The sequence below is a fragment of the Amblyomma mixtum genome, chromosome 3 (assembly GCF_055824585.1).
Source record: "Amblyomma mixtum isolate Tamu chromosome 3, ASM5582458v1, whole genome shotgun sequence".
NCBI lineage: Eukaryota > Metazoa > Arthropoda > Arachnida > Ixodida > Ixodidae > Amblyomma > Amblyomma mixtum.
In genome coordinates, this window is record NC_143014.1 from 164,651,918 (window position 1) to 164,669,226 (window position 17,309).

General features: G+C 47.3%; 1 protein-coding gene across 1 annotated transcript in view; it reads right to left on the bottom strand.

Annotated features, from left to right (window-relative positions):
* The window catches only part of LOC149352598 (cocaine esterase-like), a 51,014-nt gene that overhangs the window by 32,373 nt on the left and 1,332 nt on the right, over positions 1–17,309 (bottom strand). The window lies entirely within an intron of this gene.

Here is a 17,309-nt window from a genome sequence, read left to right on the forward strand (position 1 = left end):
GCGAGGTGTCTGCAGGGGCCGTTCAACGAGGATACGCCCCGCTTTCACTTAAGCGCTCGGATATTCACCTGATGCATCACCGAGGCGCTCTCCGGGCGCTTGCACTGAGGGGCCCTGCATGCGCTGCGCGCTCATCATGAGTGCTCGCGCTGGTTGCACGCGCACCGACGCGGTACCCGCGGCTTCCCCTTTTGTCGCTCGCTGCCGGGCGGCCCGCGCATCCGCCCCGTTGTGTGGGCACCGGGCATCCTCGACTTGGCTCGTCTTCCGGAAGAAGCCTTTGTGGGGCCCAAAACGCGAGCTTTTTGCCTCAAATGCGGCCGGGCCGTTCGCGGCCGGCGGCTTCCCCTCTCACGTGGCTCGTGCAACGCGGCCGCGGCTGTTCGTGCGTGCGAGCGGGTGCAGGGCGGCAACGTCCACCGCCGCGCGAGAGCGGTAAATACAAGAGAGAAAAGCGCGAAGACCTTGCAGGGTGGTCGAAGGACAGCTCGCGTCCCTCCCTGCACGCGCATACACGTGTGTGCGTTCGTGCGTGTGCATGAGAACACGCCAGATCGCGCAAGCGCTCGTGCGAATTCCATTGATGGTGACATCGTATACACGCCTCGAGTTCGGCAGTTGGCCGTGGCGCGGTGCGCGCATTGTTACCAGAGAGAAATGCCTCCGAGCCCCGTTTGTGTTTGCCCCGCCATAGTCGGCTGGGCCACAACGAGTTGGGATCCTGGGAGAGGCTTGGAATAAAAGTGCACTTTAGAGCACGCAAAGAATGGAACAAGCAATCACTACACGCACGAAGCAGCTGCTTACGATGAAAGAGAAGCTTGTTTGCGCCCTCTACTTGTATCACTTTCAAGTCAGCGAGACGGCATTATGATGAGCAGCAAGACCCAATACTGTGGATATATTAAGGGAGCAATTACTCATTAGCATCCACCTAAACGCGGTCATTCGGCTGCATAAGAAGGCTACATAGCTTTATCAAAATCTTCGCAGTCGAAGAAAACTTCGTCCCAGTCACTGGCGAGGACAAATTTCGAGCGTACTTGGTGAATATATTTGTCGTGTCTTTGTATTGCGACGCATACTACGAAGACTCGTGAATGTTGGTTCATCGTGGAACAACGAGAACAAAAAAATGGCTGTGGTTTAGCTGGTTAAACCTGGAGTGACGCGATAGCTACAGCTGGCCGAGTGGAACTCGCTCAGTCGAATTGCAAAGTCGACTAGTCTTTCGCAACCTCGTCTCGCTGGGCATTCCTTCTTCATCTTCGTCCCTGGACGTGGATTCACACTCTCCTCCTTTCCACTCCTCCCCCACTGGCTGCTGCTCCGCACCACGTGACCAACCACGTGACCACCCACGGCGCCGCGACGCTAAAGGCTCGAAATGTTAGCGTGCTTCCTTCCTCCAGCTGCGTGCTCTGAAGCCACTCCGCGCATGCGCACAACTGACGAGGCGGGCGGCATCTGCTCCGCTGTCGGCGCAGTGGCGAGGCCCGTGGCGCTCACACTAGCTGCGGGCTATGAAGTCACTCCGCGCATGCGCAAGCTGGCGGAACGGTGGCGCCACGGCTCAGCGCGCAGCCACGTTGACCTCGCGAAGCGGCTGGCGTAGTGTAGCTGTCGCTACAAAAAGATGAAACTCGAAGTACTGAACAGGACTAAACAGGAGCGCTGTCTCTGACTACTTCGTCGTTTGTCATTTTTGTGCGCGCTGTTTCATGATGGTCCTGTTTCGTCCTGTTCTGTACTTTGTGCTTCTTTTTTTTGTGCGCCCTGTTTCATGATGAATCATTATAAACTGGCCCAACGCTCGATGTTACAATGTGCGTTGAAATATAGGCTTAAATTTACTTAAGTCGTTTCGGTAACATTGACTTTGCTGGAATAGTGGTTCAGTGTCTCTTTATCGGCTGTCGTGCAAAACCGTTCTTTTTAATTTCACATATTGATTGTTGAACTCTGGCACCGCATGCCCTGGTTAAATTCCGTTCGCAGTCAATGATTCTACAATATTTTGGTGTCCTTAATCCTCAGGTGTGAAAAATGGAAAGTTACAATTTCTATATTTGCGATTTTATTCGTATAGCACCACGCTGCTCGTTATTACTGCGATAGAGCAGCGACCAAGTCTGCACGCATTTACATGCAAGGAAAGCCTGAACCTACGAGGAAAGCTCGTTATGAACCACAGTTCTAGCTCTCCTACCCCATACGAGGATTGATCTTTACGTTCCGCCGCTTACTTGTTTAGAGTTTCGCTATCGTTTGATCTTGTGCGTTAGTAAAATGTTTGATATTTCTGCAGTGTGCATAAAAAATTACCTGTGTGTACAAGTCGTTTGTTCAGTGGAAGTTTGTCAAAGAGCAAATGCTGAGGCTGGTTAGGAAAATGGGGCTTGTCAAGCAAATAGCTATGATTCAGTATCTGCAAAAGAAGGAAATCACTGCAACAAAAATCTACAGGAATACGCCGACAGGTTTGAAGGTATCGGCTGCGTCATATGATGCAGCAAAATGGGATGTCGGTTATTTAAATATTGCAGAATGCCCTGCCAGCATGAACATGAAACTCAGAACATGAAACGCCTAGAACTGTTAGCATAGAAGAAAACAAAAGCCAAGCCCACGCTATACTGGCTCTATTGAGAACCAACCATTAGGGTCGGTTCTGGGTAAAGGAAACCGGAGTTACCATACAATTTAATAAGGCCCTTCGGTTTCGGGTTTTATTTTTTCCGAAATTAGGTGGGTTAAAATCAGGAGATTTTTGCGAGCTGGATTTCGGGTGCAAATATTGTTATTCATAAAAAAATTTCGAAGTTAGGGCTTTTTCGGAGAACTTCTTGAGACAGTTTACTCTAACAGTTCATTTTTTTTGCTCAACATAAGATACCCAATTTTTCGCTTATTATCTCGTAAACAATAATAAGGGAGTAATTGCTCATTGACATCCACCCGAGCGCAGCCATACGGCTACAAAGGAAAGCTATACAGCTTTCTCAGAATCTTCGTAGTTAAAGAAAAAAAAGCTACGAAGTTTTTTATCTATGAAGTTTCTCAGAAGGCTGTATAGCTTTACTTTGTAGCCGTATGGCTGCGCACGGGTAGTTACTCCCTTATTATAAATCTACTCCACCATGGGGGACTCCCCTAAACATTTGACCTCTCGTAAACAACGTTGATATCGCGGGTTGGCTGAAAATTGTTGACCAATTAAGATTTTTCTTTTTCTAATCTATTTCAAATATTTTTTCGCTGCGTTACCAATCTCTAACGGAGCATTCCCGCGCCCGAGTAAGACCGGCCTACCTTTATTTGTACAGTGCGAAAACACGCAACATCACGCAACCACCTTAAACGCACAGGGTCCTTAGATCACGGTGCCTGTATACATGGTCCGTTCGTACAGTGATCCCTTCATACAGTGACTCTGATAAGACGTCTTGTCGGTAGCCAAGTTATGGCCTCTCACTTCTAAATCGCCCTTTTCGAACTTCTGTTAAAATTCATCTGCCTCATGAAAACGAGCCTTGACCGTCGACGCCGCTCTTGAATAACAGCCTAATAGATGTACACCAATTTTTCTTGCGATATCTTCAGCTTCGTGAACTGGAAAACCAACATAACCTAGAGGGCTGATTTTCGGGGAGAAATCGGATTTAAGTCGATTTTTAAGAAATATGTTCAGGCAGCAAGATTTGTAATAAGGGAGTAATTACTCATTGGCATCCACCCAAGCGCAGCCATACGGCTACAAAGGAAAGCTATACAGCTTTCTCAGAAACTTCGTAGTTAAAGAAAAATTCGTCCTGGTCCGGGGTTCGAACCCGGAACCACCGCCACACCGGAGCAGTCGCTCTACCAATTGAGCTAACCGGGACGGCAAGCTTATGGTAGGGCGAGAGCGAATTGATCAGTAACTCGAAGTGGGAAGAGTGTTGGTCAAATGTTTAGGGGGAATCCCCCAAGGTGGAGTAGATTTGTAATAAGGGAGTAATTACTCATTGGCATCCACCCAAGCGCAGCCATACGGCTACAAAGGAAAGCTATACAGCTTTCTCAGAAACTTCGTAGTTAAAGAAAAATTCGTCCTGGTCCGGGGTTCGAACCCGGAACCACCGCCACACCGGAGCAGTCGCTCTACCAATTGAGCTAACCGGGACGCCAAGCTTATGGTAGGGCGAGAGCGAATTGATCAGTAACTCGAAGTGGGAAGAGTGTTGGTCAAATGTTTAGGGGAATCCCCCAAGGTGGAGTAGATTTGTAATAAGGGAGTAATTACTCATTGGCATCCACCCAAGCGCAGCCATACGGCTACAAAGGAAAGCTATACAGCTTTCTCAGAAACTTCGTAGTTAAAGAAAAATTCGTCCTGGTCCGGGGTTCGAACCCGGAACCACCGCCACACCGGAGCAGTCGCTCTACCAATTGAGCTAACCGGGACGGCAAGCTTATGGTAGGGCGAGAGCGAATTGATCAGTAACTCGAAGTGGGAAGAGTGTTGGTCAAATGTTTAGGGGAATCCCCCAAGGTGGAGTAGATTTGTAATAAGGGAGTAATTACTCATTGGCATCCACCCAAGCGCAGCCATACGGCTACAAAGGAAAGCTATACAGCTTTCTCAGAAACTTCGTAGTTAAAGAAAAATTCGTCCTGGTCCGGGGTTCGAACCCGGAACCACCGCCACACCGGAGCAGTCGCTCTACCAATTGAGCTAACCGGGACGCCAAGCTTATGGTAGGGCGAGAGCGAATTGATCAGTAACTCGAAGTGGGAAGAGTGTTGGTCAAATGTTTAGGGGAATCCCCCAAGGTGGAGTAGATTTGTAATAAGGGAGTAATTACTCATTGGCATCCACCCAAGCGCAGCCATACGGCTACAAAGGAAAGCTATACAGCTTTCTCAGAAACTTCGTAGTTAAAGAAAAATTCGTCCTGGTCCGGGGTTCGAACCCGGAACCACCGCCACACCGGAGCAGTCGCTCTACCAATTGAGCTAACCGGGACGGCAAGCTTATGGTAGGGCGAGAGCGAATTGATCAGTAACTCGAAGTGGGAAGAGTGTTGGTCAAATGTTTAGGGGAATCCCCCAAGGTGGAGTAGATTTGTAATAAGGGAGTAATTACTCATTGGCATCCACCCAAGCGCAGCCATACGGCTACAAAGGAAAGCTATACAGCTTTCTCAGAAACTTCGTAGTTAAAGAAAAATTCGTCCTGGTCCGGGGTTCGAACCCGGAACCACCGCCACACCGGAGCAGTCGCTCTACCAATTGAGCTAACCGGGACGGCAAGCTTATGGTAGGGCGAGAGCGAATTGATCAGTAACTCGAAGTGGGAAGAGTGTTGGTCATATGTTTAGGGGAATCCCCCAAGGTGGAGTAGATTTGTAATAAGGGAGTAATTACTCATTGGCATCCACCCAAGCGCAGCCTACGAAGTTAACTACGAAGTTTCTGAGAAAGCTGTATAGCTTTCCTTTGTAGCCGTATGGCTGCGCTTGGGTGGATGCCAATGAGTAATTACTCCCTTATTACAAATCTACTCCACCTTGGGGGATTCCCCTAAACATTTGACCAACACTCTTCCCACTTCGAGTTACTGATCAATTCGCTCTCGCCCTACCATAAGCTTGCCGTCCCGGTTAGCTCAATTGGTAGAGCGACTGCTCCGGTGTGGCGGTGGTTCCGGGTTCGAACCCCGGACCAGGACGAATTTTTCTTTAACTACGAAGTTTCTGAGAAAGCTGTATAGCTTTCCTTTGTAGCCGTATGGCTGCGCTTGGGTGGATGCCAGTGAGTAATTACTCCCTTATTACAAATCTACTCCACCTTGGGGGATTCCCCTAAACATTTGACCAGCAGCAAGATTTGAGTGAAAGAGGTTTTCACCCGAAAACGAAGGGCCCTAAATATAGGTGATATGGACAGAAAGAATTGATTATATTAATGTCAACCTTGAATATTAAAAGCCACTCAAATGAGAATAAGTGTGGTTGCGTTTCTCGCAAACTTCCGACAGACAAACGGATTGCGTGATAAATATGTGAAGATGGGTGCATCACAGATCTAGGGCTATGATTCATCGTAAGGAATACAAACTTATGGATCTTTCACCTTTAAAGTAATTAATGACCATGCCTTCAGCATACAATATCGCGATGTTGGCTATTCTGGTTCCGAAAGATTAAAGATTGTTGTCTCCAAGGATGATTTACAAGGTATACAACTACAATGACAGGCTTTTATTATGCGAATTTGATTATAGTATTACCTGCCCCTATTAAGAAAATTACCGCACAAAGTTGAGAAGGAGGCCTTTTGATTTGAAGAAGAGGGTTGCAGTATTTATACAATAAGACAAACATGATGGGACTGGCGCCGTCTGGTCTGTTTTGTGGTTGTCAAAATAGCGCAGATGTTCTCGTTCAAAGTGAATTGTACCAACTAGCTCAACAACGCATCCTGCAGTGCACTCTTAATCACGAAAATGCACTGTAAATCCTGCGTTGAAATCGGGTTCAGTCATTTAGCGCTTCGCGAATTGATAAAATACCACCAGATTTCGCCGGACGAGACTCTCACCCACCCCACAGTCTTCCAAAAACGCAATAAAGACGTGCATGGGTGGAGGCTTCTGTTGGGTAACAAAATAGCAGGGCTGAAGGTGCATGGTTTGCTAATGCTTTGCAAACCTTCTTTTGGAAGCGTATGAATTGTTAAAAAATGTGGGGCATGTGCATTACGAGTATACTAGGTGACTACTAAAAAAAAACGGCATAGGACAATTTCCAGTTTTTACTCCACAAATGTGGTATGCGTCTGAAGCATAGGGATCAACCTTCGCCTCACATTTCGTCCTCCTGTATGAACGAGTGCCTAGCACGCTGAATACTTTTGGACGACTGCTACGCTTGACGCGTCAACAAAACCAAATGACGCACGCATTGGGGAGAAAGAGAGGAAATAATGGCCACTTAAAAAGACAAGAGAGAGCAAAGGGTGCATTTGTTGGCACTAACTCCTGGCGCTACATTTTTTTTTCGTCTGTCTCTGCCCCTGCATTCAACCTGGGGATAGTTCACGCAGCCAGCCGAGGACGAAATGTGCCAAGATGGACGGACTGTCGACATTGATGCCCTGTCCGCACACACGCGCACGCACGTTGGGGAAATGTGCGTCGACACCTGCGGATCGGCACAAAAGGATGTTTGCCTTGCCGCTGCAAAGCTCGAAGGGCGTTGCATGCGAACTCTCTCGTCCCACCGGATTGACGTACGGAAAGCGCTAGGTAGCGCACACACGAATATGGCCCCGCATTCACGTGCACAGTTCGTATGCGTGCAGCATATGCGCAGGAACGGACGCCGCGTCGCAATCGGGCCAAAGGGCTCTCGGCTCGCGACCTCGGTCGTTCGACGCGCACGGGCGGGGGTTTGACTCGCGGATTTCTGTGTGCGCTCGGCGCGACAGCGTGCTCCGACGTATAGACATTTTGCGCACACATATTCCCAAGCGCGCGCACTACAGCGGTCGCTTTTCCGAGCGCGCACCCATATCCAGCACGAAAACGGTGTCAAATCGTCACCTCACGAAGCGGAACCAATGCTCTAAGGAGAGGATGCGTGCCCGGCAGTGGCGGAGCCCGTTTGTTTTAGAGAAGCGACAGACGGCGCGGGAAGCAAAAAGCGCGAAACCGGGTTCAGTTTCCGCGTGCGCGCCACCGCCGCCAGACGCGCGTGGCCGCTGTCGCCGCGCCCCCCTTTTTTCCTGCCGTTGTGTATGCCAGCAGCGCCCGCCGTGACGCGGGGCACTTTGACGCGACGACTCTTTTGGCCGACTTTCAAACCGTATGCACGACGTATAGCGTACGCGATGGTAGCCTTTTCTTTATTAATGCCGTTCTTTTGTTCTGCTTCGCCGTTTTGTGCTTCTTTTATTTTCGCCGTTTTGACGCCGGTTTGAAAACAACGAGGTCTCGCTGCCGAGGAAGTCATTACTTTCCGCACGTGTAATCACTTTCCGTCGTTCGTTTCGCGCGTCGGTTTTCCATCTACCAATTGGGCATTCCTTTTATTCTCCTTCTATGTCGCAACTTCGATTCTGAGCTGCTGGTTTCGATCAGTCTGTCATTTTACATCTCTCTCCGTGGGTTTCGGCCACCTGCAACCTTGGTCTCAAATTACTGGTAGAAAGTGGCTTCCAGAATAAATGAAAATCTAATCCTAACGGCATATTCTGCCGTGGACTGTTGCATCAGTGTTTAGTAGAGAGCTATCACTCGACAAAGAATCCAATCTGCACACAAGCGCACGCATTTAAAAGTTGTAGCGGGTCCAGAATTTTTTTCTTGGAATTCACGCCCTGAATCTCTCCAACCGAGCGAGCCGTATTTGGTTAACATGAAATGATAGCCGTCAGCCGATGCTTTAGCAGGAAGTAGATGTTCTGAATTTGTCTTTATGTCGGAACGTTTATCGACAGAGGACCTAATGTGCCATCAGTGAAGCTCATGGGCAACAGTGCATTGCTGCCCGCCGCGCAGACGCATACGAAAACTTAAAGATAACACCTGTAGCCTCCCCTGCGTAGTGATATCATATACAGAAACAGTGCGTGGCTTGTACTGCGAGCATTACCAACATTATTTACAGTGAGGAGCCCAACAGTGGAATGCGGAGAACACGCACTAGCTCATGGGAAAAAGTAATAAAAAAGAACATAGAAAACAGGATCATCTACACTGATTCTCTGGGCCTACGCACAGCAGTAACCTCTAGAAATGTAGTCGAACCCTTACTAGGCGACATCGTACAGAATATAACAACATTTACTAAACGAGGGCGTGTGATAAGGGCATGCGGGATCCCAAGTCACGTCGGAATGTGGTACTCTCAGGGTACTCCAAGTCACGCATAATGTTACGGCGTGGTAAATTGAACCATAAACGGGAGTTTACGTGCCATGAAGAAGTACACATAAAACTCCACCTTATGAAACCGCTTTTAGAAGTATAGAAGCAATGCCGACACCAATAACGTTTTATCAAATTCATTTTATGCCTCTTCGCATTAGGCGGACACACTTTACACGCAGTTTCATACTGACGAAAGAAGGAGACTAGGTCACACTAAACCACGTCCTTTTTTCGTGCGAAAAACTTGAGAAACTAAGAAAAGAGCACTTCACCCATAGTTAATGCTTCAGGCATTCCCTTTGATCCTGGCTTACTTGTCTTTGATTTAACAGAAATTAATGCTTCGTATAAATCGTGACCTAAGGAAAACATTCAGTCCTTTAGAACAACAGAAGAGTCTAATCTTGTATGTTTCGTGAAGGAAAAAAGAAAGGACATCGGCTATTAATTCTTTATTTACTAGGATGAGCACGCATCGTTTGCATTCACTTTCGCATGCGCCTGACGCAATATACTGCTATTTGACTCGATAATTCTGAGCTAGCCGTTTTCACTGCAGGCTGTCAGTCTCCACAATACCCCCGAGCGCGCCCACAGACAGAGACAAGAAAAAGCTGGGACAAGTCAAGTTCTGTCTCATCTTGACCGAGACAAAGCTTGTCTTGCTGCCACTTCTTGCTTCCGCCCGTGTGCTTGCTGCAGGATCATAAACACGTGTCAAGCTCCTCTAGTGCAACATCCGCTGACACACCACACTCTAACAGCGGTGTGAGTCGAGGAAAAAAATTAACTCTGGATCCGCAGCATTAGGTGCTTAATTAAAATAGTCCGTCTCCGCGATGTCTGTCGCAACCTACGAATTGCTTTCGGTTAGGAACGGATTTAAGAGGGACCAAAGTATGGGTTCGAGAAAAGTTCAAGGAATGCATGGAGCAAAGAGGACCACCCTTTCCAAGAGTGGGCCGTAAATTCACCCCTGTTTCTGACCTTAGATCAACTGCCGCTGACAATTCTGGACCGTCTGTGATTCCACAGTCTGGCTGTATGGCCTGTGCAATAGTGCAGCAAGGACACCCGTACCTACGAAGTGCGGATTGCGAGCTCTCCAGCTCTGTTCACCGCTAGACAGGCATGATGGCGTTGCGCAGAAAAAACACTATGTTTGCATGCCACGCCGAAATTCTGCGAAAATATTTCTCCAGCCGTAAAGGCATTCTCGGTAAAGAGCGCGAACGTGCGCAGTTACAGATGCCATCAGATAAAAGTCGGCGCCTGCCTTTAATGGCGCACGCAGCGGCAGACTTTCGTCAAGGCCACAAAGACTCGGTCACGGCGCTGCAGCTCAGTTCTGTGAATGAAAACCGCGCTTCGCTTCAGGAATCCTAAAATAGAGCTACCAGGAAACCGCATACTATTGATCGGCGCGCCTACTTGCCGTAAGCGTTAATAGAGGGATTGTTTTGCTCAATGAACGATGTCTATCTCGGGTTCTCCCCTTATGGTTTCTGTTATTCTGTCTCTTGTCCTTCGACCGAGTCTCGCAGCTCACATTTAAGTGCGCTAACTTCCGCAAGCATTAAGAGACGCTTCTTACACAGCGTCGAAGTTATGTTAGCAGCACCCTATCAATGAGCCCAAAATTGTTCTCCATGCGTCGTGTTTTCCCCCCCGTTCGCTATTGACACGATCCCGTTTTCTGGATCGAAGAGCTGCTTGCGCCTCTAGCGCGGACTTTCATCAAATCAAATCGTTGGTAGCAAGCAACGCTGAGCTTCCCCAGGCGTGGCTGTTATCTTTATATGGATTTGTCATCCTGATAAAGCTTGTACAGAGCCTTGCATATATACTGCTTCCTTGACATGTCGTGCAGATATTCTTCTCGCGTGGTAATCCAGATAACTTCGCTGACTTCGTTTTGCTGGGTAGAAATAAGAGAAAATGGAGTCCGCCGTATCGTCTGGAATCGACCTCTGCCAAGTACGACGAGGCCTTACTCGCGGCCGTTGTGATGCCGCAGTTCTGGCGAGGAGGGTGATTAGTATCAGTCTCTGTGCACGTGTGCAGGAGCCCATTGGTACGACCGGAAGTATGCAAGCTGCTCTGCGGGCTTCAACGTTCTGGGCACTGTCTCACCACAGTCGCTGTTTCCAAACGTTACAGTAATTAAGAGGGCAATAGCTACTAAGCGGGGGCATCTGAGCATTCCAGATAAACGTCTGAGCTTTACGTTTGAACATACCAGCATTGCACTAGCATCTGGGTGTCTGAACATTAAACCGGTAAAAGCGCTACCATCGGCTGAAGCCAGATATTTTGGCGTTCAGAAATGCGTTATTTCCGTTTAACTTAACGGCTAACCCACTTAAAACCATGTATGGACACTAATGCACTGTGGACTACTTGAAGTCGCCATCCAGGCATTATTGCAGGGTTGATACAGTGGGCACGTTAGAGCTGTCGGAAGCATACTCTAGTTCAGGATACGATAGCAAAAAGAAATAAACCAAATATACATGGAGTTTCGTAGCGCTATCAGAGGAAAGAAAAAGTAGGTTGAAATTTCACGAAAAAAGAATTCAAGGAAAAAAAGGTAGTAACTAACTAAAGCTCGAATATTATTCCACGTGTAATAAATACCCTTATAGGCTTGAAACCAACGCGAGCCCTTGGCAGTTCATTATATTTAGCTACGAATGCGAATGCAATGAGCGCTTAAAAATATTTCTACTTCATCAGTCTTCGCTAATCTCCCTGTCGTAGCGGTGACGACGTGACGCGTTTTGAGAAGGCAGCAATTAATGCTCCTTCTGCATCCGGATCTCGTTAAGATATATGTGGCGTAGCGTTGCTGATGTATCGCTGAGACTCCGAGTCGCGGGTCAGGTAAGAGATTATAAGTGTGGCGAGCTTTTATTGCTGAAATATTACGTTGAGAGCTTTGGATACTGACAGCCAGAAGTACAGAGTGTGTACGCGTTCTAGCACAGCGGAAAAATTCGAAAACTAATTGGTCCTAATCCGCACCAGCGTCTTTCATTGCGACGCTTGCGCTAAAATGATAGAGCACTTTTTTTTTATTTTGTGAGGCTTTCTTAAAATTGAAGTAGGTAAACCTGGGCAAACTGCTACCTGTTACAGAGACGTGTTCTATTGCAAAAGAGATGAAACGGAGAGTATGCCCTTGAAATATTTATTCAGGAACATTTGTTGGTGGCAGGTCATTCAGACATTCTACTCGTGAAAACAAGCGTTTGAGCGAACGCTCTGTTTCTGACATCTTTGGCGATTACTGCTGAAATATAGCTGGCGATGAGAGGCACCTGGAGGATATCTAACAGTTCGATGGATGCCGCAATTATATTCGTATAGTTATATACATTTTGCATGAATTGCCATTATTGTTCTTGCATACCCAAAAGAACAATGGTCCCAAGGCGGAGCACTGAGGCACGCTAAAGGAAATTGCAGTACAATCTGACCGAGAGCCATTTATTTCATTTCATTCATTTGTCCCTTAAGCGCCTAGAGGCATTACAAAAAGGAGCGGGGGGGGGGGGGGGGTTATGGTAGTGCCATAAAAAAAGAAAAAAACTACAACATACAACCGAAAAAAGTAGCCATGAAGAACAACAGTGCAAGTCACACTTCCTTCGGGTGGCAAAGGTGATCAAGGATCCAGCCAAGCACAGCCTTGATAGTCTCAGAAAAGATCCTTTGTAAAGGAGGCATGTTTAGGTTTCTGAAATGCTTTCTATCGCCGTGCAGTTGATGACCCTTATAATAATGCCACCTGGTGTTCTGAGGTGGCGCTTGGAAAGGAAAACGTTGAAGTGTCTCGCGATGGCTGGCTGCCGTATTCTGCTGGTTAGAGACCTGTCGCCCTATCTTCCGGTACATATTTTGGTGGAGGTGCTGACATATCACCAAAGGCATCACGACCTATCTCCAAGAGTTGCTTGCATGCAAACGTAGTTGATCTGAAACCAAGCTGCCCCGTGTTCTGTGCGTTGTCAGTACAAGTTAAAGAGCCCCAGGTGGTCGAAATTTCCGGAGCCCTTCACTACGGCGTCCCTCATAGCCTGAGTCGCTTTGGGACGTTAAACCACACTAAACCAAACCAAGCCGAAACCAAGCTGCGGATTCGCGAAGTATTTGTTTTGACCCGAATATTGCGCTGCACAAAATGTGCTGTCAAATACGCTCGTAAGCGAAATAGGCTGTTAATTTGCTATACAATTTTTTCAATGACATTTATATATCGGAAAAAGGCTACCCTTCTCCCATCCCTAAAGTGGGCATTCAGTCGTCAGCGATTTATTAAATGCGACTACAAAAGTTAGAATTATTCAGCGCATAGGAAGGAAAGACGTCTGAGCCTCGCACAGCCAGCTTCTTTCTTTACGGACTTCATAACTGTGGCCACAGCTGATAATTGTAGGAGGCATGTCATCAACGACTACTACAGAAGGGGACAGTATACGAAGAAAGAGAAAAAAACGAACTAGAAATAGTTATTGAAGCTTTCGGTTTTTTTGCGATTTTTCATGGTTTTTCATTCCCAATGTCTAAACAGGGCGTATCGACTTGACCTCTGCTAATAAATTTGAAGAATTTCATAACTTCTTCCGAGCTCTGCCCTTATTTTTGAGCTTCGGCGCGTCAGAGTACACTTCTTTAGATGCCTTACTTCACAGTTTATTTTTTTACTTACATGGTCCCTTGGGGGGTTCTGACCGCGATTTTTCTTGCAAGCGTTTGAGTGGTGATCTGCCTTTAGTTAAGCATTCCAGCTCCGCGGGGAACTCGAGGCTTGTCCCCTTCATGCGAAAACGATTATTGACGTTTACACACGTAGCGCCTATTTTCTGGCATTACTTTTCGGCATTATTCCTCATGAATTAGGAATTTGGTCCGGGCTAGTGTTGTGTGTTCTCTACCGTATCCTCGCTCTCTCTTTCGCGATGGGTTAATCTCTTCATTACTCCGCAATTAAAATAAACATTGGGTCGCTTATTCTTATACGTGTCTGTTCGGAAACGCCTCGATTGTGAATCGGAGTACCGTGGCGGATCGTGATGTAGTTGACGTTATGCCACGTGACAGAGGTCCTTGGGGGGAAGCGCTGACTGAGCACACGTGCATCGAGTCACACGCATTACTACACATGCGCATGCGTCAACCCAAACTAAGCGGAAACACAGGCCAGACAGCCGAGGGCAGAGTGAATTCGTCCGAGCAGCCCGCCAAAAAGCGGCCGCCGCCTACTCTTCGACGGCTCGCGGTCAGGAAAACAAAAATAAGAACACAATGGCGAGACACCTCAGCGTGAACTTGAAAGCCATCGAGCGCATGATGTGTCCTCGCGCGGATGACTGCTCTTCTGTACGCCTGCGGTGGTGAATCAGGCTTAAAGGGTTGCGAAAACGTTTCGTCCATGCCGCCAGCGCCGTTGCCGCTGCTCACGGAGGCTCGACCGAGACCTTCGCGCGCAGTTCGCCGGACACACCCCCCGCCCGATGTACGAGCGCTAGTCGTTTAGAAGCTCGCCGCCTTTTTACGCATGCAGGTCCGGAATGTATGCGCAGACGTGCTAGTGGGCCTGTATGCTTCGCAGTCGTGACGAATTCGCCTCCGCTCTTTTGTCACTTGCTGTGGCTTAGCTTCTGTGTAACATACAGCACACACCTGGGAGGCACGGCCGAGCGCTCTTTGGGACGTGCCGCCGCGTATCCGGAGCCCAGAAGCTCAAATGCCTACAGCGGCCGCCTCGCTGAGATGGCGGCGAAATGGTAATCTGCTTGTGCAACGTTTACGGCCTCCTCTGAAAAGTAAACAGTACTTTAACTTTTTTTCTCTTCTTTTCTTTGAGCTCATGCAACGCGTGTAATTTCCACTGCCAGTACGCGCAGGCTGTCGTGCATGGTAAATGCTTAACAGCGAGCCTTAGGTCCTGAAGCGCTCCATCTGCCTTCCCCACTTCTCTTTCTTCTTCAAGAGCCCACAGGAGTTTTTGCATGTCATATGCGTACTTAACGTGGAAATTTTCATTTCTCTGTAAAGCTGAAACCTATGAAACGTCATATATAGGGCTCAACGTAATTTTGTGTAGCCTAGTGCAGGTATGGTTACCCTCCCTCTCTTTCTCTTTTTATCTCTCTGTCTCAGTTTACTTTACCCAAAGTTCTTAGATATTCAGAACCTCGGTGGGTACAGGTGGTATTTTGAGAGGCCTGGATTTCCTTGCATAACAATTGCCGGCGAGTAATTTGTCTTCTTATTTCGTAGTCAGCTCATATGCGCTTGAACCGCCATATCGCTGAAACCTAGAGGTTCAGCACGGGAAGATTACAAGGGCACCATGTATGTAGGAAAATTATGGGTGCACGAGCAGCTTCTCAAAAAATTTGTCGGTGGCGTCGTTGCTCCCATCCTTTGTAAAGCCATATGCACTAAGCCGCCTCAGCCAGCGCGTCGAGCCCGTGTGTTTGGTATTGCGTTCGTTTGGGGTGTTCTTTTTGGACTAAAATAAATTTTTAGTCATTACCTGGGTCACTGAGCGCCTTACTGAAACAAAAATGCTTATTTCAAACACAAAGACACACAAAAAAAATTATACGGCTCTCAAGAAGCCGAAAAGGCGCGACACATTTTTCTTCCTTTTGTGTAAGTCGCTTTGCTTACGATGACTTAAGTTAGGTTGAGATGGTAACCTCTGAAGAATGATTTATGTTATTCTAAAGGAGTTGCTCATATTTCTCGTTTAGCTGTACTGAAATTCCAGGTATCCTAAAATGTTACCTACCAGCGCGAACAGACTAGCATCTATATTAAATACATTTCAGAAAACAACTCCTGAGTTAATTTTTGTGGCTATCAACCTCTCCTCATGTCCCTTGGCGCGGCTTCCTTTCAGTATAAGATCTAACACTGCCTGTCAGAAGAGAGCCGCAACAATGTAGGCATTGATTTTATTGGCACCGATATGCAGCACAACTCCACATTAGAGAAGCTGTTACAGCGCCGTTTATTCGAAATGACAGCTGCGGCGTTTAAAGAATGCTTTCGCTTTTCCAGAGCATGCACAAGACGGGCAGGTCTAGCAGAAACGCAGAAGCGATACGAATTCGCACGGTATAGTTACACTTAGATCTAACGCCAGAAAGGAAAAAAAAAACTTGCGATTCGGTAAACGATACCTGTAGTTATTTGTGAAAATAAGGTGTGTAAGCTGGGTAGCGTCTAGAAAAGCCCGATCATATTCGATTTTGAAATCAAGAAATAGCGTCCCATTTTCATCTCCAAATTGCGAGAACAGAGCTTGAAAACGATGGATGCCTCTTTGTGTTCTACCTGGCTGAGCAAGCTGTGCCGTGTGCTATTGCGCACTCCCAGCAATTATGCTCATTTCACGCGTTCAGCAAACTCAGCCAGCTCTGTCTTTGCCATTCAAAGCAAAGTAAGCTTAGAGCATTTAAGGGCTTCTTTTGGAGCGTGAAGTCGATGCTGAAGTGAGGGATTGCAGGCTCTTGTTGATACGTCTTGTCAATATGAACATTATAAATGAATGCACCACAGTCGCATTGTTCACTGTGTTCACAGCAGCTGCCAAAAGTAAATCGGACCAATAAAAAACAAAGAACGCCTTAGGTGCTCAATGCCTGTAAACTGCTGAGTACGACTTAAGTGCAATCCCGGCTGCGGTGGCCTAAATTTGATACCGGCGAAATGCACAGATTTCGGCGCACTTAAGCTCGGAGCCTCAGGCGGTCGAAGTAAAACAAACTTCCACTACGGTGTTCCTTATATGATGATGGCGACACTGTTTTTTTTTGGCGCGAGGGCATCTAAGCCCAAACAGAGCCAAACACAAGGTTTTTGCTTGGCTCAGGCTAAAACATGCACACATGTTAAAAAAAAAAAACGGGTGTATAGGGCCTAAGAGTAATTAGTATTTACATGACATAGTGTGTCAGCAGGGTGTATGTCAGATGAAATGGCCTAAAGTGGTGTATAGCGCCTAAAAATTGCGTTAAAATCTGTTACATATGAAAGACGAGGACAGGTAGCCTCAACCACAGTCCTTGCTTGAGCAAGAAGGGTGAGGCCACGGTGCTCCTAATAGCCCAAACAGCAATAACAATCAAGTAGTGACCTGCGCACTGCGCGATACGAGCGAGTTCTAAAGTGCGCCTAAAGATTAACTAGGAAGAGATGTGCCAATCCAAGATGTGAAAATAAGTCTACCCGCTTTTGTGTTCAGCTAAAATGTGGGCAGGCATATCACTTCTGCTTAGCATACTTTCACTATGTTATATTGAAAGACGTTTTCTGTGACCGTAGCTGGCTTGAAGGTGAAAAATAAAAAATATATATATTTATACGAATGAGTTTT